Below are 25861 nucleotides of genomic sequence, written 5' to 3' on the forward strand. Positions count from 1 at the left end.
AATATTCTCAAAGTTTTTATGGACTAAGTATAGCTGTACATTCATTACTGAGTTCAGAGTGTTTAAATAGGTGAAGCACAGCTAGCAAGATTAGGTTCCCAGTCAAGATGACTTAGCTCCATTCCATTAAGGAGTAAAATAGCAACATGATCTATGAATTAAGGAAGGGTGAATGAGATACAAATGAGATACTAAGTCATGAAGCTAGAACATGACCCAGTCATGGCCTGCATGGAATAAATCAAAAGACTGAATATTGATTTAACTAAGCTGTAAAGATGCTCTGCTACAGGATTGTCAACAATGTTACATCTTGAGATGCTGAGGCAAGTTTAGAGATGAATCATCATTATTTTATAATTATAAAATTGATAACATTTTCATGACTACAAGAAGGCCTCTAGTGTATTCATATTGTATAGCTAATACTATTAAAATAATTTACATTCCCTTCACTGCAACTTCCCAAGAAACTCATCTATTTCCTTTTGTAATACATCTTCATGTGATTTTCTAACCATAAATTGGCATTGCTTATGTCCAAATTAACTTTAATTAACTCTAAAGAAATATACTTAAAAACTAACAATTATATTTATATATCCTTAAATACATTTGGATATACAGTGGTGCAGTTTTGGCTCATATTTTGTTCATAAGTACCACTTTTTGAGTGTAAGGATTGCTCAACAAAGGGAACACATGCATGCTAGTAGAAACTTTGCTTCCTACTCTAGTGAGGAAATAGTTCTAAAAGAACAGCACCCTGAATGCAATTTGACAAACCAGTATATTACTTAACTGTTTTAAAAATGAGGGAGAACATGAGCAAGGAAGTCAGGACCACGAGGAGTGCACCCACCCACTGAGACAGTGTGGCTGATCTATTGGGAGCTCACCAAGGCCAGCTGGTTTGTGACTGAAAAAGCAAGGGATAAAACCGTATCTCTGAACATGGTGGACAAAGGCTGAAGAGAAGACAAGGACAATGGCAGGGGGTTTTGATCCTACTTCATGTTCTGGCTGTGTGGGAGCCTAACCAGTTTGGATGTTCACCTTCCTAGACCTGGATGGAGGGAGGAGGACCTTGGATTTTCCATGGGGTGACTGCTCTTCGGACTGGAGAGGGAAGAGGAGAAAATTGGGGGAGGGGGAGATGGGTGGGAGGAGGGGGAGGGAAATGGGAGGCTGGGAGGAGGCAGAAAATCTTTTTCTTTTTATATATACACATATATATATATATATATACACATTTATTTATCCTAATACCTGCATAGTAGTGATGTGGGATATCCTTCTGTATATGTGTTGGTTTTATAATTGGGGAATTAATAAAGCAGCTTTGGCGATGGCAGGGCAGAATATAGCAAGGGTTGAAGTGCTTTATACAGGGAAGGGGGGGAGAGAGATAGAGAGAGAGAAGGCAGAGTCGGAGAGTAACCATGTAGCTGCTGAAGGATAGGAAGCCAAAACATTATGGGTAGGTCATAGGCTCATGGTGATACACAGATAAATATAAATGGATTAATTTAAGATGTAAAGGTTAATTAATAAGAATCTTGAGCTAGCTGGACTGTGGCACATGCCTTTAATCTCAGCATACAGAAGGCAGAAACAGGCAGATCTCTGTGAACTTGAGGTCAGCCTGGTCTACAAGAGTGAGCTCTCCAGGACAGGCTCCAAAAACTACAGAGAAACCAGGTATCGAAAAAAACAAAAAATAAAAGAAATCTGAGTTAATAGATCAAACTCTATTATAATTAATACAGTTTCAGTGTCATTATTAGGGTGTGTGCTGCCAGGAAACAATTATATAGTCCTTGTTTACAAAGAGGCACCCACTCTCTGGGGCATGGATCCCCATAAGTCATAAAAAAAACTTAAAGAAAATAGGGCTTCTAGAACTACCAAAACGGGAGCCAAGCACAGCTTCTTGGTAGCCACATTTTTTTTTTTAGATTTTTTTTCTGCTTGCTGGTGGTGTGCTGAGGCATGGCTAGGCTCTTTTAATAGAAGGCTTCCTGACAAAGCATTAGCAGGAAAAACTGCAGAGCCCTTTTAGGAGCCAAGACCCTATTTCATGCTGGCAGCACACAAATAGCTCTGTGTTTGAAGGAAGGTCATTTTAAGGATCATTTAAATGGGGTTTGTAAGCAGAGTGCTACAAATTGCTTAATGGCAACATAGACCCACTGTTTCCCTAGAGCTGGGGTAGTAAGCATGGCTGACAGAGCCTGTGAACATGAATCCACCATGTTGGACTGGGCAGAGCACACAGTCAGGGCCATGAAGTTGGTCCTATTCATGCCTGCTTAACATTTAAAAAAGTGATTCTGGTCAGAAAATTATTACAGACAAACAGTAAAGAAAGATACAGAAAGAAATAAAACTCTGAATGGGTCATAGTGTGTTTAAAAAATGTACATAGGTTTGAGAGAAAGAAGAAAAAGATTATTGTTATGAAAAGAAATAGTTTAAAAATAAAACAGCTTCTATAAAGAGACAATAAAAGTAATATAAAAGATATAAACAGTTGTGTAGAAGGAACAGTGAGCTGCATTCTGCCGCCTGGTTCCTAGCCGCCTGGCTAGCTTATGCCTCGAAATAACAACACACAAATTGTATTCTTTTAAACACTCCTTGGCCCATTATATCTAGCCTCTTCTTGGCTAACTCTCACATCTTGACTAACCACGAGGTGGTAGCTTACCAGGAAGATTCTAGCATATGTCCATCTTGGGCTGGAGCTTTATCCTGTCTGCCTCAGAGAGGAGAGCTATGGCATCTGGCTCACTTCCCTTCTTCCCAGAATTCTGTTCTGTCTACTCTGCCTACCTAATTTTCTGACCTATCAGACCAAGCAGTTTTCTTTATTGATTAACCAATGAAACAACAGATTGACAAATGACCTTCCCACATCACAGTTGTAGATTAAAGGTGTCAAAACGATAAAATAATCCACATAAAAATGGAATATACACAGGCAATCTAGATGATGTATATTATTGTGTTTTCCTTGACATTTTTGATTGAAGAGAAACATTTGATTCTGGGTGCTTCTAAATTAAACCAACATAAAGTCTCTTGAATTGAAAATTTGGGTCTAAGATTATGTTGCTTTGGAAAGAGTTTCTGCTTTTGTTTTCACAGTTGATGAGAACCTTTGGATTCCTTTCAGACTAATAGGTTTTGATGGGACAAGATTCCCTGAAATGTCTCTGTGAACCCTAAAAATACATTTTCCAATGAATAGTAGGAAGCACTTTGAAGAAAACTATGCCCAAATTTCCCAAATGATTGATTTTAAATATTTGTTTTCATTTAAAGGGGAATATAATATAAAGATGAACACTTTGTTTGGTATGGATGTTAGTCTATTGATACAAATTTAAGGTTGATTTTGTTACATTTCGTACATGTATTTCTGCTCTTGTTTAAGATAATATGTTTGCAGAGCTAATTTGAAAATACATTGTATAATTAAAAAATACAAGTTAATAGATTGTCGATTACAATAATCAAACTTCAGTCTTATTAGTTAAGTTTTCTAGATATATAGAAATATATTTCATTGAGATAGATAAACATCAACACATCAAAGACCTACAGAATATGGAATTTAAAATGTTTGAAGAACTTAAACTTTTCTTGATAATGATATATGTCAGCTTGGGGGAGCAACAATCTATTTAAAGAGGTTGATGGGCAGGACCCAGAAAAAATTGATTGCCGATCTTGCTAAAAGAAGATGAGACAGTACTTCAGTATTCCTGCTCCACCAAAGAAAATACCAGACATCATGATGGACACAAAAGAAAGTGACTGATGAAGTACCAACTTAGACTAAGTAGTCTTTCAAATTTCCGGCTTCATGGAAGAGTCTGCTGGATACTAGTGATCTCTATACTGAAGGTGGATGCCTCAACATTAGAGAAGAACTCTGGGTGATTGTCCTGGCAGCAAGATGTTCTGTCAATTCTAGAAGTTTGCAAGCTGCTTGCAATGCACTTCCTGCTTACTTAGGTAAAATTATATCATTCTGGAGTCTTTGAAGAGTTGAAGACAGATATTTACAGTAACAGTTTTTCTTAGTTATGATAAAGGATAAACTAGATATAAAACATTTTAGACTCACAAAGATAGGTTAAACAATAGAGTTATTTTCTTAATTTGCCAAATGTAAATGGACCTAATATTGTAACTATTATTCTTGCTTGATAAATGTTTTGTACATTTTATTTTTACTATGTTAAAATAAAAATTTTCCTTTTTATTTAGACAGAAAAGGGGAGATGATGTGGGATGTCCTCCTGTATATGTGTTTCTTTTATTGGTTAATGAATAAAGCTGCTTTGGCTTGTAGCAAGGCAGAATATAATCAGGATGGAAGAGATATACAGAGAGAATAGTCAGAGTAGGGGAGAGATCATCCATTGCTAAAGGAGAAGGAGAGCAGAAACTTAGCAGTAGGCAACAGCCTTGTGGTGATACACAGATTAGTAGAAATGGGATAATTTAAGATGTAAGAGTTAGTTAATAAAAATCTGGAGATAATAGGTCAAATTGTTATGTAATTAATATAGTTTCTGTGTGATCATTTGTATCTGGGAAGCTAGGAAACAGATGAACAGTCTCAATTTACACAGTAGTATACAATTCACATCTCACAAGTGATATGTTTTTTTTTTTGTAGCAGAAGGAGAAATTATCACCTATTAGCTTGTGGAAAACAATTGTCTATGGGATGTTCAGCCCCAGTTATAACATTCATGATAAACCCATTACACTTGAGGCTCAGGGTATATCTTAGAATATGAGGGAGAATGATAGCAATAATCAGATGGTAAGGAACTTTGCTACAGGATGACTTTTCTAGATATGACAGGGCAGCTACACTCATGAATTCTCTAAAATATGGCTGTTGAATATAACCTAAATAGTTATAACATCAAGTGAATTATGATGTTGCTGAGAAGAATTACTTGGGATGACAAGACTAGATGATGAGTTGCAATTAAAATCCTTGGAGAAAGACAGATGAGCACCAGAAAAGGTTATCCAATGTTAAGTGGTCAATCCTAAAATATACAGATGCTCAATATTAAATGTGATCACACTGTTGAATTTATATACTTATCCTTATGCACTTACACATGTAGCCACAATCATTAAAGAACATTGGATCTTGAATATCAAAGGAAGGTTGGTGCATGGTAGGTGTTGGTCGAAGGAAAGGGCAGGAAGAAGTGGTGTAATTATATTATATTTAAATAACATACTAAAAATAACACTGACATTCTATAGATCAATTAAAAATAAAGAACAAAAAGTAGTAGAGAAGTTAGATAACTCTGTAAAGGCCTATAATAAACTAAAGAAGATACATAAAGATAAATCAGGAGAGCACTTGAGCAATGGTAAGAAACCCAGCCTTCAGAAAGTGCATATAGAAAAAGACTAACACAGCATAGATCACATTCTTTAGAATATGTTGGTAGATATTTTCCAAAAACTAGAGTGGGATATTAACATCTACGTATAATAAATGTAGAGATATGGAAATACAGAGACAAGAACAGGATCTGGCATGAGAATATATTCAAAATATCATAAAATTATCATATAACAAAATCAGAAAAAAAGCAACTAAAAGTTGTAAGAGAGAAAAATAAAATTACTCATATGACAGGGCTTTCAGAATTAATCAGGGTATTTTACACAAACATTTAAAACCAGAGGGGTGCATAATGATATATTCCAGATTCTTAGTGAACCACACCTGGATCAAGGAAGAAATAAAGAAAGAAATCAAAGTCTTCCTTGAATTCAATGAAAATAAAGAAACAACCTACTCAAACTTATGGGACACTATGAAAGCTGTCCTGAGAGGAAAGTTCATAGCACTAAGTGCCCACTTAAAGAAAACAGAGAAAGCACACATTGGAGACGTAACAGCCTACCTGAAAGCTCTAGAAAAAAAAGAAGCAGACTCACCTAGGAGGAGTAGAAGACTGGAAATAATCAAACTGAGGGCAGAAATCAACAAAATAGAAACACAGAAAACAATCCAAAGAATCAATGAAACAAAAAGCTGGTTCCTAGAGAAAATCAACAAAATTGATAAATCCCTATCCAAACTATTCAAATGGCAGAGAGAGAATATGCAAATTAATAAGATCAGAAATGAAAAGGGGGACATAACCACAGACACAGAGGAAATTCACAGAATCATTAGATCTTACTACAAAAGCCTGTATGCCACAAAACTGGAAAATGTAAAAGAAATGGACACTTTTTTATATAAATACCATATACCAAAGTTAAACCAGGACCAGGTGAACAGTCTAAATAGACCTGTTAGTCGCGAAGAATTAGAAGCTGTCATCGAAAACCTCCCTACCAAAAAAAGCCCAGGACCAGATTGTTTCAATGCGGAATTCTACCAGAACTTCCAAGAAGAGCTTATACCTATACTCCTTAATGTATTTCACAATATAGAAACAGAAGAGTCATTGCCAAATTCCTTTTATGAAGCTAAAGTCACTCTGACACCAAAACCACACAAAGATTCAACCAAGAAAGAGAATTACAGGCCAATCTCACTCATGAACATCGACGCAAAAATCCTCAACAAAATACTGGCAAACCGTATCGAAGAACACATTAGAAAAATTATCCATTATGATCAAGTAGGCTTCATCCCAGAGATGCAGGGCTGGTTCAACATACGAAAATCTATCAATGTAATCCATCACATTTTAAACTGAAAGAAAAAAATCATATTATCATTTCATTAGATGCTGAAAAAGCTTTTGACAAAATTCAACATCCCTTTATGATAAAAGTCTTGGAGAAATTAGGGATACAAGGGTCATACCTAAATATAATAAAAGCTATTTACACAAAACCAACAGCTAACATCAAACTAAACGGAGAGAAACTCAAAGCCATCCCACTAAAATCAGGAACACAGCAAGGCTGTCCACTCTCTCCATACCTCTTCAATATAGTGCTTGAAGTTCTAGCAATTGCAATAAGACAACATAAGGGGATCAAGGGGATTCGAATTGGGAAGGATGAGGTTAAACTTTCATTATTTGCAGATGATATGATACTGTACATAAGCGACCCCAAAAACTCCACCAAAGAACTCCTAAAGCTGATAAACAGCTTTAGTAATGTGGCAGGATACAAGATCAACTCCAAAAAATCAGTCGCCCTCCTATACACAAAGGATATGGAAGCAGAGAGGGAAATCAGAGAAGCATCACCTTTCACGGTAGCCACAAATAGCATAAAATATCTTGGGGTAACTCTGACCAAGGAAGTGAAAGATCTATTTGACAAGAACTTTAAGGCATTGAAGAAAGAAATTGAAGAGGATACCAGAAAGTGGAAAGATCTCCCTTGCTCTTGGATTGGTAGGATCAACATAGTAAAAATGGCAATTATACCAAAGGCAATTTATAGATTCAATGCAATCCCCATCAAGGTCCCATCAAAATTCTTCACATATCTAGAGAGGACAATAATCAACTTTATATGGAAAAACAAAAAACCCAGGAAGCCAAAACAGTCTTATATAATAAAGGAACTTCTGGAGGCATTACCATCCCTGACTTCAAAATCTACTACAGAGCTAGAGTATTGAAAACAGTTTGGTATGGGTTAAAAAACAGAGAAGTCCACCAATGGAATCGTATAGAAGACCCAGCTTTGAACCCACAAACCTATGAACACCTCATTTCGATAAAGGAGCTAAAAGTATAGAATGGAAGAAAGAAAGCATCTTCAACAAATGGTGCTGGCACAACTTGATGTCAAACTGTAGAAGAATGAAAATTTACCCATATCTATCACCATGCACAAAACTCAAGTCCTAATGGATCAAAGACCTCAATATCAGTCCGAACATTCTGAACCTGATAGAAGAGAAATTGGGAGGTGCCCTACAACAGATAGGCACAGGAGATTGCTTCCTAGGTATAACTCCAGCAGCACAGACATTAAGGGCAACATTGAATAAATGGGACCTACTAAAACTGAGAAGCTTCTGTAAAGCAAAGGACACTGTCACTAAGACAAAAAGGCAACCCACTGACTGGGAGAAGATCTTCACCAACCCCGCAACAGACAAAGGTCTGATCTCTAAAATATATAAAGAACTCAGGAAACTAGACTTTAAAATGCTAATTAACCCAATTAAAAAATGGGGCACTGATCTGAACAGAGAATTCTCAACAGAAGAAGTTCAAATGGCCAAAAGACACTTAAGGTCATGCTCAACCTCCTTAGCGATCAGGGAAATGCAAATCAGAACAACTTTGAGATGTCATCTTATACCTGTCAGATTGGCTAAAATCAAAAACACCAATGATAGCCTTTGCTGGAGAGGCTGTGGAGGAAGGGGTTCCCTCATCCATTGCTGGTGGGAATGCAAACTTGTGCAACCACTTTGGAAAGTAGTGTTTCGGTTTCTCAGGAAATTCGGGATCAACCTACCCCTGGACCAAGCAATACCACTCTTGGGAATATACCCAAGAGATGCCCGATCATATGACAAGGGCATTTGTTCAACTATGTTCATAGCAGCATTATTTTTAATAGCCAGAACCTGGAAACAACCTAGATGTCCTTCAATGGAAGAATGGATGAAGAAAGTGTGGACTATATACACATTAGAGTGCTACTCAGCGGTAAAAAACAATGACTTCGCGAATTTTGCATGCAAATGGATGGAAATAGAAAATACTATCTTGAGTAGGTAACCCAGACCCAAAAGGATGAACATGGGATTTGCTCACTCATAATTGATTTCTAGCCATAAATAAAGGTCAGTGAGTCTATAATTTGATATCCTAAAGAAGCTAAATAAGAAGGTGAACCCAAAGAAAAACATATAGCTATCCTTCTGGGTAGGGGAAGTAGACAAGATTGCCAGGCAAAAAATCGGGATCTTAAGGGTGGTGTGGGAGGGGAGTAAGGGGAGATGGGGAGAGAAAAGTGAGAAGGGTAGGATGGGGAGAACTTGGGGCAACGGGATGATTGGGACTTTCTGAATATGGCAGACAATGAGGGCTGATGCCAAGGACAATGGCACTGGGTTTTGATCCTAATACATGTTCTGGCTTTGTGGGAGCCTAGCCAGTTTGGATGTTCACCTTCCTAGACCAGGATGGAGGGGGGAGGACCTTGGACTTTCCACAGGGCAGGGAACCCTGACTGCTCTTCAAACTTGAGAGGGAGGGAGAGAGGAGTGGGGGGAGGGGGAGAGGAGTGGGGGAAGGGGGTAGGAGTGAGATCTTGGGGGTGGGGTGGGATGAGGGTAAGGGGAGATGCTGAGAGAAAAGGGAGAAGGGGAGAATGGGGGGAATTTGGGGAAAAAGTAGGATTGGGATAAAGGAAGGTTGGATAGGGGAGCACTGAAGCACAATTCTTAGTTAAGGGAGCCACCTTAGGGTTGGCAAGAGACTTGAACCTAGAGTGGCTCCCAGATGCCCAAGCCGAGGTCCCCAGTTAGTTCCTTGGGCAGCTGAGGGTAGGGAACCTGAAATGACCCTATCCTAGAGCAATACTGACGAATATCTTGCATATCATCATAGAACCTTCATCTGGTGATGGATGGAGAGAGACAGAGACCCACACTGGAGCACTGGACTGAGCTCCCAAGGTCCCAATGAGGAGCAGAAGGAGGGAAAACATGAGCAAAGAAGTCGGGACCACGAGGGGAGCACCCACCTACTGAGACAGTGGAGCTGATCTATTGGGAGCTCACCAAGGCCAGCTGGACTGTGACTGAAAAAGCATGGGATAAAACTGGACTCTCTGAGCATGGCGAACAATGAGGGCTGATGAGAACCCAAGGACAATGGCACGATGTTTTGAACCTACGTAATGTGCTGGCTTTGTGGGAGCCTAGCCAGTTTGGATGTTCACCTTCCTAGAAATGGACGGAGGGGGGAGGACCTAGGACTTACCACAGGGCAGGGAACCCTGACTGCTCTTTGGGCTGGAGAGGGAGGGGGAAAGGAGTGGGGGCAGGGGGAGAAGGGTGGGAGGAGGGGGAAAAGGGTGGGAGGAGGGGGAGGGAAATGGGATGCTGGGAGGAGGAGGAAATTTGTGTGTTTTTTCCTCCTTTTCTCAATAAAAAATAAATAAAAATAATAAAAATAATAAAAAAAGAAAAAAAAGAAATGAAATTAAATCAGAAACTCCATGATGGAGATATGCACAAAGAAAATAAAAACCTGCCATCAAGAAACAAATGCACACATGTTTCTGACTCAGAAGAGTCAGAGGTAGAAATAATGCAAAGACAAAGAATGACGAGTGAGTGTGTTGTTCTCCTGCTTGTAAATGAAGGTTGTAGTAACAGGAGACCACAGTACAGAAACAAGCTGAAATTTTAGGAACATCCAAGATTTTATGCATGTGCCGAAAGACAGAAAGTAAATGCCCTCTACTGAGAAGATGTCTGTATACTCTGCCAGAGAGATACAGGAAAGTCCGTAAAGAGAAAAATTACACTCACAGTTACTAATGATGACATGGAGTTTGGAAAGAAATTGTTAATGGCTTGGTGTGTTTGGTAGAGTGACACAACATTTTGAAACTAGAAGATCGTCAGTGCTTCAAATTGGAGACTGGCAACATATGTTAATATTATCTCTGTTTTATAAATTGCTCAACCCCCTTAAATAATTGACAATTTAAATGCAGTCTCTGTGTTAATTTCTACTGGCCTCTTTACAAATATTGACAACATATCTTAAATTCATGTGGAAATTTAAAGGATTCAGAATGGTAAAGCATTCATCAGAAACATGTAGCAAAGTTCAGGGACTCACAATTCTGGATCTTAAATACAAATAAAATATTTCAATGACAAAGACTTCAGACACTGAACAACTAATAAAATATACAAAGATAATGGTAGCACAACTGACTCCCATCATACCAGAATATTTATCATTTGTTCTATTCTAAAAAAGAGTGCAAAAAAAATTGTGGAGGAACTCTTTCTGAAATTACACATTGCTAACAGTTAATCCTGACAGCAACCCAATCTCTAACTGCACTGGTATTAATTTATTAACTCATGAGAAATTATACTCAAAGCTTTACTCTTTTATCCACCTACTATTCCCCATGGTACACATCATTCATCCTTTAGAAGTCATATGTGGCTTCGATCAGTAAAAATGTGTACTGATCTCTTTTTATCTATACGATATGCAAGTGTACAAAACACAGTCATTGATGATATTAGCGCTCAAAGTAGACAGAAAAGTTTATGATTTATGACTATATTGAAATTTGTTTCCTTTTGTTTGCCTTTTGTGTTGTTTTTCTAATATGCTAGATTTTTTTGAATTTTTCCTTTTTGATTTTAAATAATAGAATGGGGGCAATGTGCTCTTATTAACAATTTTATCCATTTTTTCAGGCTTACACACATATAAACAATACTAAATTGTTTTTCAAATGATACTGACATGGTTTTAAACATCACTTCAATGAAGTATAAAATGCTTGACCAATTTAATAATTGAAAAATGAATATTAACACTGTACCTGCTTTATTTCAATTAGGAAATAATCAATAAAGTCCCGAGGGTTGGTAGCATCCAAGGATTCCTCATGTTCTTTTATTTTTGCTGAAAGGTAACTCTGAATAGAAGTCAAGTTTTTATAATATGAATTATGGGTCCCTGGACAATAATCAATCAGAACAGGGAACATATTGCAAACCTTCAAGGAAATGCAAGAATTTACTAAAAATAGACGCTGTGATGACCTAAGTAAAATATATTAGGAATGTGTTATATGAAGGATTTGAATTGCTAGATAGAGGAATGATTCATATTCATCATAAATTCATTATTTGCATTCTTTATTCCATTAGAGAGATTTGAGGAAGAAATTTCTCCCATAATAGTTAATGATCTTAGTATAATTTCCATATTCACCATATCTCTTAACAAAAATTTTGTTCATGTAAACTCATTTAAGGCTCAAATGAATTCTGTCCTACAGTTTGAAATACATGTGATTTAAACACTCACACACTTTCAAAGTGACAATATAAGTTAAAAATTTGGGGGTAACATTTACAGAAAAATCAAGTGCCCCAGATTCAATATCTATTGATTATCTTCAAAATGCAATTACTCTTTAGTGGTGGGTTTGGCTTAAAAAAATGTGTGTGTGCTAAAATTAATTGCACCACATAGGCCTTAGGGTTTTCTCTTTGATCAAACAATCATTTTATATGCAGAGAGCAAGAAACTTTTGTTCATACTAGAACAATTCGATGAGGATATTTATGGTCCAAATAGCATTAAAACATACATCTATCCATTTTTACTGACAACCTATAAACTAGAATCCCAACTGACCCATTGAATGACAGGAGTACTCAGTGTATACTGTCAGCTTTCTTTGCCATTAATACTCTTCCTCCTTTCAGAGAATATTATGTCTATACTGAAATAAAGCTCCCTAGTATTATGTTCAAAATTGGCTTAATGAAAAGAATATAAAGTATTTGGTTAGTAAAAGGTCCTTTGAATGGGTGTAGGAGGTCCTTCTGTCTATGCGTTGCTTTCATTGGTTGAATAAAGAAACTGCCTTGGCCTTTCATGGGGCATAACTTATGTAGATGGAGAAGACAGAACTGAATTCAAGGAGAAAGAAAGCTAGTGAGAGAGCCGCCATGGAGTTGCCAGAGTCAGACATGCTGAATATTTCCCAGTAAGCCACGACCTCATGGTGACATACAGATTGTTAGAAATGGGTTAAATCAAGATGTCAGAGTTAGTCAATGAGAGGCTAGAACTAATGGACCAGGCAGTGTTTAAATGAATACAATTTCTGTGTGATTATTCCGGGTGTAAGCTAGCTTGGACAAGACAGAACAAGGGGCCCTGCTCTCCTAAAACAGTGAATGACAGATCACTCTTATAAAAACAAATGCAGTATTTTAAGAAATAATTCTGTAGTAATCAACAGGAAGATTCATGGATAAGAAACAATTAGGCTTGAGTTAGTTGGCATCAGCATATAAGTTTTTTCGATTTGTATACTTATGGGTTTAGACCTCCCTTCCAAGAATTATTTCCATAATACATTAGCCCTTCTCAGCTGGTTACCTCCTTCCTTCATGATCCATATTAATTTGAGCTGTAAGGAAGAAAGACCATAGTGTGTTCTCATGAGGAAAGAATATTGGCTTTACCTGCGCCCAGAGAGAGCTCAGAATCTTAGAGTTCTCATTCAGTTTTTCCACCAAATTAACAAAAACTTGATCTTTATACTCAAAACGATTTTGGAAAATAATGGAGCAAATGACATGGCAGGGAGCACAGGTCAAGATGAAGGAGGGATCATAGGGTGAGCCTGAAGAGTTGGAAACAAATACCAAATGTTACTAAAATATACGAAGAAGAAAATTTGCTTTTGTTAACTACTGAAAGAAAGTTAAACATTTTAAATGGAATTATAATTTTGAATATTCTTAAGTGCTATATATTTACCTGGTGAATAATACACAATCATATTGACCATACATTTCAGTTCATCTTCAAACTCACTAGTTAAATAAGAAGAGATCACGTCTATTTTACTGGCTGGTTTAACCTGAATTACGTGCTATTATCTGAAAAATTATTTTTATTTACTTATTTAATTCTGACTTTGGTTTCCCCTTCAAAAGAGACAATTGGGGATCGTGGAGTAAATAGTACTTAGTAACAATTATTTTGGCAAGATTGTAATCCAAACCTGAAGTACAGACAGGCTATTATATATAAAAATGAAAGGCATTAAATTGTAGGTTATTCTAGGGAGTAAAGGGGAAGCATACCATACACAACATACAGTATTTCTAAACATACCAAAATTCTCTTATGAGATTAAAATGTGAAAATCTCTACTCATTTCTGCTAGAGAGTAAATGCTCCTTTCTCTGGATTCTCCTAAGTAGTACTATAAGAGTTTACGTTTAACCACACATCAAAGCTTTACTCTCAGGACAAATCAACCAGAGAACACATGAAAAATGTTTGTTGGTTTATAATTACCCTGGATCATCCAATGTGCAATGAACACAGTTACAAGCAAACGTAGGGGTGGCCGTATACCAACTGAAAAGTCATAACTCGATGACTAAAAATTTTTTTATTAAAATAAGCAGATCATTTTTACTTCTCGTGAGGATGTCATACTGTCATTTGATCGTCTGAATTACAGGAATTACCCATTGCCCATTTGAAAGGATACTGATGACACTTTTAGAGCATTCTGTATCCTAATAGGTAAGGTCACTAAAAAGTTTTGTTTGTATTCTACAAGTTGTGTAACAGAAAAACCTACCAAGTTCAAGGATCTTACAATAAATGGCACTACATCCTAAAAATTAACCAATTACATTAACAGACTATTCACAGTCCAAAGATGGAACAATGACCAATATTAATTATTTGTTTTGGTAGCTATATAAACGATGGATGATGAGTCCAATACTAGTGTTCTAAAACATTTATCAAATGAGCAAACTTCCATTACTCAGTAATGCATAAGGACTCTCTAGCTATCTTATTGGGCTTAATCACAGACCATTCACAATAATAGCATTTTCATATGAGTTGTAGCATGATATTAAACCATTTCATCTCTTGTATGTACATGGGGCACTGCTGGCTTATAATAAAAAAGGTTTTCTGGCAGTACATTCTTAAGTTAAGTTACATCCATCTATTTATGTGGCACCAACATCAATGTCTTCATCTCATTTTTGGCAGATAACACCATTTTAATCTTTGGTATACTTACATTTTTAAATATACCACATAAATATGTTCAACATTATCTTTTCTTTTATTGTAAGAAGATACTTTCTCCACATCCTTCAAAATTTTATTATTGATCCTATTTGAACACAAATCACATTGGCAAATCATTTTGAAATATATATTTTTAGAGTCTATTTCCATCCATCTGGGGAAGATTTGTACCACTTAAAGGTCTGCATCACACATCTCCTTTATGATATGTCAAATCCTTGTCTTCTTCACTTTTACTTTTTCAAATGCTGTCACCATTCTCACTAGAGTTTTTGATAATGAATGTCCAGAATAATGATGTATGTGAAATCAGTTTGATACCCACAGACATTATAAGAATCAGCTATTGTTTGCTCTTTTGGCATGACTTGCAGATCTGTTTCAAGATTCTTATACTCAGGAAAGAAAAAAAAACTTTTATGAATCTATCAAAAAGTCTTGCAGCTTATTTGTCTAATAAGAGCCTGTGAAAATATAGTAGTGATTCTTGACATCAAAATGGGTCTGTGCTCCAAGGTCACAAAATAATATTTAGGTGGAACATTTGGAGGCCTTTGAAATGTTATCCATGTTGATTATAACTGACTGATATATAACTGAATTGATTACAACTCTTTTCATTCTAGTCTTATTCCTCATCCTTGGCAATCAAATGAGGCAAGTTATTGTAATAAAAGAGTTTGAGACAGTGCCATTGACTTTGATAGGTACTTTGGCATATCAGTTGTTTTAACATACAGGTGAATGTTTCTTTTATTGTAATTTGCTTTGTTTTGTTTTGTTTTCTGGAGAATAAGGTCTTGCAGCTCCTGCAGCCAGGACTGACATAATTTACTTCAAGTGTTCATTCTTACTTACATGAAAACATTTTTACCACTAAATTTTAATCTCTTTGCTTCTGTGAAGTGTTTTCTGAGAATAGGTACCAGTGACGACTCAACATCTCCTTTCTCAAATAAAGATATAAGCCCTTGTGGCTCATCATTGATAGGGAAAAGAATCCCTAAAATTGGTCGGGATTGGCAGGGTTTCTGTGCTTGTGTGTGCAGGGCTGAGAAGCCTATGGGCCAATCTCAGCAATGCTCCCATCTGTGTCAGTAGTACCTAATCCTGGAAAACTGGAGAGGACAATTCTGTGAGCCATAGGTGAATCTGAGTTCCAGACATGCCTTGTCTACAGATCTACTTACAGGCCATGCAGCTCTACACAGAGATATCCTAATACAAAAAGCAAGCCAGAAAAAAAAAAAACACAAAGCAAATCAAAAAACAATCTATTGTGCTAGTAATTGGAATATATGGAATCATGTATAAACATCAAAGAATTAGGAGAAAAAATGAAAAACAGGGAATATCAGTGATCTATGGGAAGAAACTGTAAATGCAACAAGTTTAACTATGACATGATCTGTTTACATAACTAAATTGTATCAGAGCCTATATTTGCAAAGTCCATTACAGGTAAAGCAAAAATCACGAGAAAACTATTGAAGACTTTCCTTTTCACATATACATGATTAAAACTGTGAATTTAGCTGCTTACAAAAGAATTATTTCATGTTAATACCTGTAGTGAAAGTATGATAAAAGGAAAACTGGATGGTAAGTAGAAAAAAATAGAAGAAAATGGAGGAGAAAAAAATCAGTGTGACTTAAAACAAAGTTCAAGATCTGTCATTAGAAACTTGTTCTCCGGGGTCTCATCCCAGAAGCCAGTGGATTTTCAACAATATAAAGAAATATTATTTATTATGCCAAACTTCACATTCAATACATTTGGGCAAACTGACAGTTGTGGATATTTTCGTTGCTATTTTAGAGTAAGTATCAAGATAGTGTATCCAGAAATGACTAAAATGTATATATTACATAGATCATGTGATTGATTTCACCAGTATAGAAAATGAGTAATTAGGTTCTCTGTTGATTAGTTTTAGTCAAGTTGACACAAACTACAGTTAGCAAAAAAGAAAAAAATATCCGATGAGTAAATGCTCCATCAACCTAAACTGAGTTCTTATCTTTTCATGCTGTTCCTTCATTTCTGATGATGTGGAAAGAGTCAACATCCTATGGATGATATCACACACTTGGCTAGATTATTTTTATGACCACACAAAAGAGAATAACTAGATAGGAGAAAATGATTATTTCTGTTTTTATTCCTTTCAGTTTTAATTTACTGTGACCAAGAGACAAAAATTGTTTGTATTTAAGTTGATCCTAATTAATGTATACTCAAATAAGGGCAAATGATTTAACAAAGTGTGACTAGTGAGCATAAGAAATTCCATGAAGTTACTTATATTTTACCATACAATTAACATAATACAGTACTCTAATCAATATAATTTGTTTAAGCAAAGCATATAGAAGGTAAGATTTTGAGATTGTTATTATATGTGTGTATGTCAATCATATATACAATCTGATAGCCATTCTTTTATTATATTTGGAAGAAAAATCTAAAACAAATTCACTTAGGACTGCACAGACATAAGAAGATTCTTCCTTTACAAGCAACAGGCGAGTAGCATCCAGAGTGTTGGCAGAGTAACAACCATCCCTTTTCTAACACAAACACTTAAAGGGGAAAATGACATGCAAGACTGAAGACACACAGGGAAATGCTAGAGAACCAACCAAGCCAACTTTTTAAGTAAAATTACTAACTTTATTTATTTCCAAGTGTGCATTTATTTTGTATATATGTGTTGAAACATGTTTTATTAAGGCCAGAAATCAAACCCTAAATGTTATGCAAGAAGAAATAACAATACCGTTCTGATACCATGCAGACAGCTGAGATACACTAATCAAAAAGAATTCTACTACACTCATATGAGAAATGAAATTATTAAATCACACCACAGCAGCCAAAAACTACAAACATAATATAAGAAGGACACTTAGACCCTTTAGAGAAGCAGTCTAGACCATTGCTGTTCAAGAAAGAAAGGAAAAGTGTGGAAAAGGAAGGTGAAGGAAATAAAGCTAATTCAATCTTTGCTAGGGTTCTTATGTTTGATCAGTAACTATTGCTATTGGAAATTGTATTGTGGTGAGATGATAAGCAAAGCAAAACCCTATTTTTGATGAGTGGAATGTATGGCTCCATAAATGCTATAGAAAATTAACATGAGACCAGTACCCATGACATCTCTTTAGAAAACAATGCTTTGAATAGGATGGGAAAAAATTGACTGATGCAGATATACATAGAACACGATGTAAACATCAGCTTATAAACCTGCACTTACCATTGGTTTTCTTCAGTTCCTCCACAAGGAACTGTGCTTCTTCTTGAATTTGGTTCTCAATACTTCTTTTCCCCATACCCAGTTTTCTCAGGGTTAAGAGTGAAAAGTGCTTTGTTTCTTTCCATGCATCTCCATTGCTAAAACCAATGCCTAAAATAATTAGAATAGAAGACTATGGAGTATGTCTGCGAGATAGATAAAGGAACAGACTGCTCACACATATAGAGTCCCAAACTAATTCCTGAGGAGCAAACATGTCGTCTGCTTTCCATCCTCCATCTCACTGTATATACTACCCAGTATACACAGAAGCACCTGTATACTTACCAAAGCCTTTCAAAACCATATCAAAAATAGGGACTTTTCCTCTTCCACTAAACTCCTCCCCATGACCTATGAGAGCTTCTTTTATTGCCTCATAGCCATGCAACACCACAGCGGGTTTCATGCCAAAATACAGAGTGAACACAGGGCCATAGATTTTAGAGAACTGTAATGATAATAGGAAACAAATGTTCTAAAATTGTCACTGTAGTTGACCTCTTCATACTGGCAATAGAACTTTGTTAAAATATTTTTATGAAAAAAACTAAGTTTGAAGTTTGTATATACCTTTCAATATGATGATTGTTACATATAGACGACCTTCTGGGTGCCAAGCAATATCCCAGGCCATTTATAGTCTAAAGAGAAGGAACCACCTTACTATTTATTCAACAGGTCACTTTGTCATATTTTACAAAGTACCTGAAGTAAAAATTTCACACTCATTTCCTGGGTTCTAATGCAAAGGAGTAGAGCCTTCTAATCCACACTATGCTCATCCATTTTTTGGATAATGCAAATCATTCTCTCGCTAACTACATACTGAATTAATAGTCACATGACTTCTGTGGACCCAGCTGTGAATACTTTCTGTTGAAAATTATAAAACCTGTGAAGAAGGGTAAACATCTAAACTCTTGGGTCAGCACAAGAGTTCAAATACAGTCCTCATCTATTATTACAAAAATACAGACTAAGCGTCACAGAAGCTGCACCACAATATACAGAACTGTAGAAAAAAATATTCTCATCATGAAGTATTTTTGGTCCCAGGCATAGGCTTTGTATGTAATCAAAGGAGATCGGGAAACCACAGTATAAGCTAAGCCACACTGTTTATGGTTTCCTTTTCCTGTGTGATCTCCTACCCATTACTTTACTTTTAATCAGGATCCAATTAATTCTACAGAGTAAGGCATGAATGAATAATCCAAGAACAATGTATCTCTACAATTATGACTCTTTAAATAATATTCATTGTAATGCTAATTCCAATTGGTCCTAATATTAAACACCTAGAGTCAGATATTAGGGGGTGAAAGCTGATAGATCAGAGAAGTAGTGCAGCCAGCACCTAGAGGGACTTTTACCTCTGTAGAATTCTCAGATTCAAAGGTGTGATCCTGTCTTTTGAACCTCAAACTGCATCTCCAGACTGAATCCTCAGACTGAATGCACAGACTGTATCCTCATATGGCATTCTCAGAGCACATCTGAGCTCTTGTTTCCTCCTGCCTTGTGTTCCTTCTCTGCCCAACTATATCACTTCCCTTCTCTACCTCCCTGGTACTTGATTTAAAGGTGTGAGCCACTACCACATGGCTCTGTTTCCTTTGAGACTGGACCAGTATAGTGTAGCTCAGGGTGGCTTTGAACTGACAGAGGTCTGTCTGCCTTTGTCTTCTAAGTCCTGGAATTAAAGTTATGTGCCACCACTGAACATATCTTTAATTAGTTCTAATTTAATTAACACATACCTGAAATTAGTTCTGCACTTTGTTCTTTAGGCAATATTTATTTGTTAGATCACAAAATCTCACTATAATCCCTCTGTCTTCAACATCAGTAAAATAATAGAAAATGTTTATGAAAGAAGGATTTGAAAAAGTAGATAAAACTTTTAATTCTGTGATTATATTATAAATCAGTGTCCTTAATATTCTGTAACCTGAAATCTTGTTTATTACTAATTCCAACTGCAGTACTATAGGCAAGTCTCAGAAAAGACAAAAACAACTTTACTGTTTCTCACTTTTCACCCATTTAAAAAATATGTTCTCTAGTACTAGAGTTTCTCTGAAAGCAGCATCACTCATATCTCTCTATACAAAGTGCCAGACAAGCATGAAGTGTACTCACATTGGTAAAGGCTTGGTGAACATTTTTTACATCTATCTGGTGGATGTTGCCAATAATTGGCAGAGGAGTAGGTCCAGGAGGTAGCTTCCCTCGTGTAGAACTTTGTTTCCAGTGTGAGAAGAGAAGCAGACATGTCAGAATGAGCACCGAGACCATGACTAGATCCATGGTTAGCCTTCCCACAGGCACAAGTGTGATCATGTAGTATAGAGGTTTTATAATGCGGCCATGGGAACTGACCTCTTGTACTTTGGAGCATCATTGAGAAACTAACTAGGCACTGTTTGAGCTTCTTCCGAGTAGACACTTTCCCTGTGATAACAAAAATTAAAAATGAACAGTTATTTCACCTTGTCCTTTTTAGGGTGCCTCTTAGTGATTTTTCACCTATAAATATTGATGATAAATATGAACAATGAAATTCTGTCTTTATTTGAAAATAGTCAATTTTTAGAATATTTTATTCTGAAACTACAGAATAATTTTGTCATTTTACAGTTTCATTTTCTTCATCCAAAAGTGTCCATATTTGCATTTCCTTGTTATCTTTCTACTATGTGTCCTCTTTTGTTTTCTTAGTTTATAAAATAAGATTTATTTATTTTGTATACAGTGTTTTTTTCACTTATTTTGCATACCAAACACAGTTTTCCCTTCCCTCCTCTTCTCCTATTCTTCCCCAGCTTTCCATCTACTTGACTCCCTTCCACTCCTCCTCTTTCTCCCTTTAGAAAGGGGCAGAACCTCAACGAAGTCGGGACCACGAGGCGTGCACCCACCCACTGAGACAGTGGAGCTGATCTACTGGGAGCTCACCAAGGCCAGCTGGACTGTGACCGAAAAAGCATGGGATAAAACTGGACTCTCTGAACATGGCGAACAATGAGGGCTGATGAGACGCCAAGGACAATGGCACGGGGTTTTGATCCTACTTAATGTGCTGGCTTTGTGGAAGCCTAGCCAGTTTGGATGTTCACCTTCCTAGATATGGACGGAGGGGGGAGGACCTAGGACTTACCACAGGGCAGGGAACCTGGACTGCTCTGTGGACTGGAGAGGGAGGGGGAGAGGAGTGGGGGGAGGGGGAGAAGGGTGGGAGGAGGGGGAGAAGGGTGAGAGGAGGGGGAGGGAAATGAGAGGCTGGGAGGAGGTGGAAACTTGTTTTTTGTTTATGTTTTTTTTTCTTCTTTTCTTAATAAAAAAAAAGAAAGGAAAAAAAAAGAAAGAAAGAAAGGGGCAGAACCCACAGGCTGGAACAAAGCATGGCACATCAGATGAGGCAGGACCTAGCTCCTCTACTTGCATCAAGGTTGGGCTAATTAATCCTTCATGGGGACCATGCTTCCAAAAGTCAGCTAAACATCAGGGACAGAACCTAATCTCCTTGCTGGGATCCTTACATAGAGACCAGTCTACACAACTGATACACAGATGCAGAGGGCCTAGGTTCATGCCGTGGAGGTTCCCTATCAATTGATCCAGAGTCCACCAGCTCCCACTAGCTCAGATCTCTCTGTGAGTTCCCCCACCATAACACCCCTGGGCTCTTACAATCCATCCTCTCTTTCTTCAGGAAGATCCCCAAAGCTCAACTCTGTGCTTAGGTGTGTCTTGCATCTGTTTTCATCGGTTTCTGGATAGAGTGTCTCTGGTGACAATTATTGTAGTCACCAATCTGATAACAGTAGATCCTGAGTAGGTACACTCTCTACTATTCCTAGGAGTGTTATTTTGGGTTATCCTTGTGTATTTCTGGAGGTTTATCTGGTACCAGTTTTTCCCTAACACCAAAATGCTCCCCCATCAAGATATTTCTTTAGTTAACTGTGTTATATAATATGATGAATAAACTGAAGGAAAATACAAATATCTGAATCAACATATTCTTAGAAAAACACTCATGCCAGCTATAATCCTCACTTCTATAACTGTTCATGTGGCCGTATCTGATATTTATAACTAGATTCCTCTCCGACACATTTTGGTTTTGCTCCAGTATCAAAAAGCACCACAGACAGCCTTGGTTCCTTGCTTGCTAAGACACCCACACCTTCATTGCTCACTGATCTACATCATCCTGCCAGGTTTAGGCTGTCGTAGTTTTCAATTATCACTGGACTTGCTATAAGAAAGGTATGCTCGAAGTGATTTCCTTCACTCCAGACATTTATTTCTCTCTTTCTCTTTCTTTCTTTCTTTCTTTCTTTCTTTCTTTCTTTCTTTCTTTCTTCCTTAAAGATTTCTGCCTCCTCCCCGCCACTGCCTCCCATTTCCCTCCCTCTTCCCCAATCAACCCCTGCTCCCTCATCAGCCAGAAGAGCAGTCAGGGAACCCAGACGTATTTTTCTATCTCCATTGTGGTGCAGCAATTCAATTTCCCCATTGTAATCTATATCAATCACCCTTCCTAACACTGTTATTTATTTCTAAACCTTTTAGTTCAAGGTCACCAAAACCTAAAGTGGCCAGGGCAAAGACTGAACTTACAGTTCAAAGAAATGTTTATTATGTCTTCTGGCAGGATTGTTCTCACAACTGTATGTAAAACTTCTAGTCCAGAAGAACTCAATGTGAATGAAATGGAAACAAAGTTTTTCTAGTGTGTCACCCATGAATACCTGACAATTTTGTATTGCCACCCAGATGTTCAGGTAAGATTTTGTGGTTTTATTTGCTGACATTACTTGGATACACCTTCTCATGTGTTAACTTTTAGATAAGAAAATTCCTCATATGTCTGTAATCTAAGTTTATTTCCCATTTATGCACATTTTGTGTGTTTTATGGTGTAAGTTTTTTCTAATAAGATCTTACTGTGCTCTTTTTGCTGGCCTCAATGCTGCACCCCGTTATTTGCTTCCTCTCATGTCTAGATACATAAGTACACAAGACGCCGTACACTCATTTCATAAGATATTTGAAAAGGTTCCTGCTAATTTAAAACTTTAGATATGTGATATTCTTAACAATGGAAGCCTAAAAAGACCATAATGTATGCCTTGAGCATACATTGTGTTAGGACAAAAATTATCACATTTTTTCATAAAAAATATTAAATTGTAGCTTAGTGAAAGTTGTTTAGTTAATGAAACAGTGTTCTGTTGTAGATCCCTGCCGCTGCTTTCATGAGTTGCTAAAGGAAGATTCTATGATAACATTTAAGATAGTCTTCAATCTGACTACAGGCAAGGTCAGTCCAGGCACAATCTCCACAATTGCCTAGGGTATTACCTGGGGTCACCTTTGTGGATTCCTGGGAATTTCTCTAGTGCCAGGATTCTTGATAGTCTCACAATGGCTCCCTCAATCAATATATCTCTTTCCTTTCCTCCCTCTCTGTTCTTTCCCCATCTCGACCAGCCTGTTCTCTTAAGTTATCCTCCTTTGTTTACTTGTCCTCTCCTCCTCCCCTTCTGCCCTACCTTTTCCTTCAACCACTATGCTCCCAATTTTCTCAGGAGATCTTGTCTATTTCCCCTTCCCATAGAGATGTTCATGTTTCTTTTAATGCTCTCTTTGATACCTACCTTCTTTGGGGTTGTGGACTATAAGCTCATTATCTTTTGCTTTACATCTAATATCCACTTATGTGTGAATACATACTGTGTTCCTCTTTCTGGGTCTGGGTTATCTCATTCAGGATATATTTCTCTAGTTTCATCCATTTGCATGAAAATTTTAAGATGTCATTGCTTTTTACTGCTGAGTAGTATTCCATTGTGTAAATGTACCACAGTTTTCTTTATCCATTTTTTGGTTGATTGGTATCTAGCTTGTTTCCAGGGTTTTGCTATAACCTTCTTAAATTGAAAGGTTTTTTTCCTGGTACTTTTAGTTAGGTTTTAATTGTCTTTATCTCATTATGTCTTACTTTTTACATATATTGTGATTGATAATTTTTTTTTCTAAGTGTAATAGTCAAGTCTGTCATTTTAGGATTCTGTGTGTCTGCAACACTTCATTCCATGCCTGTTCTGCTTTTAGAGACTCCATTGCGAATCCATTCTCATTTTACTAGGTCTGTCTTTATATTTTTCTTGTTCCTTTTCCATTCCAACTTTTAATATTCTTTCTTGGTTCTGTACTTTGAGGCTTATTATTATTATTATTATTATTATTATTATTATTATGTGGTGAGGGTACATTCTTTTCTGGTTGAATCTATTTGTTGTTTTATACCCTTTTTGTAACTTTGTAAGCATCTCCTTTGGGTTAAGAAGATTTTATTATATGTTCAGCGAGTCCGATTTATCCGTGCTTTTTCAGACCCGGGCCAGCTGGCCTTGGTGAGTTCCCGATAGAACATCCCCATTGTCTCAGTGTGTGGGTAAACGTTTTCTGAACTTTTGAGGTAGGCTTCTTCTTCTTCCTTTATCCTTATTATTCTTTGGTTTGGTCTTTTAACAATGACCTGTTGTAATAAGGGCCACTTGTTTGTTCCTGTCTGCTCAGATTCCAGAAAGAACCACACAGAAGCTATATATTTTAAACACTGCTTTGACCATTAGCTCTAGCATCTTATTAGCTAACTCATGTTAATTTAACCCATCTCCATTAATCTGTGTATCACCATTTGGCAGTGGCTTAATAGCAAAGTTCTGGTGTCTGTTTTTCTCTTTTCTGCTTTTCTGTTTAAATAAAAAGGAGGTTTTAACTTTAACATAGTAAAATTACATACAACAAAACAAGTATCAAGCAAGAATTACAGTCATGATATTCAGATCTACTTTAACTTTTATCATAACCAAGAAATATTAAAACTATAAATTCTTCAACTCCATCAAAGACTCCAGAAGTTTATAATTTTAACTAAGAAAACAGGAAGTACATTGTAAGAAACTTTCAAAACTTTAGAATTGACAGAGACATCTTGCTGCCTGAACAGCCACTCAAAGTTCATCTGTAATGTTGGGACACCCATCTTCAGCCTATAGGCCCATAGTAGCCATCAGAATTTTTCAAGAAGCAGGAAATTTCAAAGACAGTTCCACCTATATTGGCAGTTTTCAGTCACTTTCTTTTGTATCCTGCAGAATGTTTAGCAGACTCTTTCATGAAGCAGGAACCCTAAAAGACCATCTCACCTTTAGCAAAGTTCAGCAGTCATTTTTCTGTGTGTCTGCATGTCCAGTTAAGCAGTCATGGCAAGAGTAACTTCTTGCCCAAATGGCTATCTAACTACATAAGGAGTCTCTCAATGCCCATCTTCCTCTTGAAGTAATTGGTGCTGCCAGGAGCAGATATGTCTCACTGTCATTAAAATTCCTAAGTTCTTAAAATTTTTAAATAGCATATTCTGTAGTTTTTGAAACATTTGAAGAATGCCTATCTGTCTGAAATTCATCTCTATACATCTAGAAAATCTAGATAATTATCAATTAACCTATATTTCTTAATTATATATGACATTTTTAAATGAACTACACAAGAACAGAAATATATATAAATATGTATGTATATATACATATATACTCAAAATTGGCCTTATATTTTTGTCAATAAATCAAGATCTATACCAATGTAAATTTCTACCATATATCCCCCTTTACATGTAAACAAATGTTTATAAACAAT

At 36.7% G+C, this 25861-nt stretch overlaps 1 pseudogene; it reads right to left on the bottom strand.

The window, feature by feature from the left end:
• The window catches only part of LOC121453989, a 32344-nt pseudogene extending 11886 nt beyond the window's left edge, over positions 1 to 20458 (bottom strand).
• Positions 20459 to 25861: the final 5403 nt, after the last annotated feature.

This window comes from Microtus oregoni, unplaced genomic scaffold (assembly GCF_018167655.1).
Source record: "Microtus oregoni isolate MIOR12 unplaced genomic scaffold, Mior012 000012F_ref0000307, whole genome shotgun sequence".
In the NCBI taxonomy this organism is placed as follows: Eukaryota; Metazoa; Chordata; class Mammalia; order Rodentia; family Cricetidae; genus Microtus; species Microtus oregoni.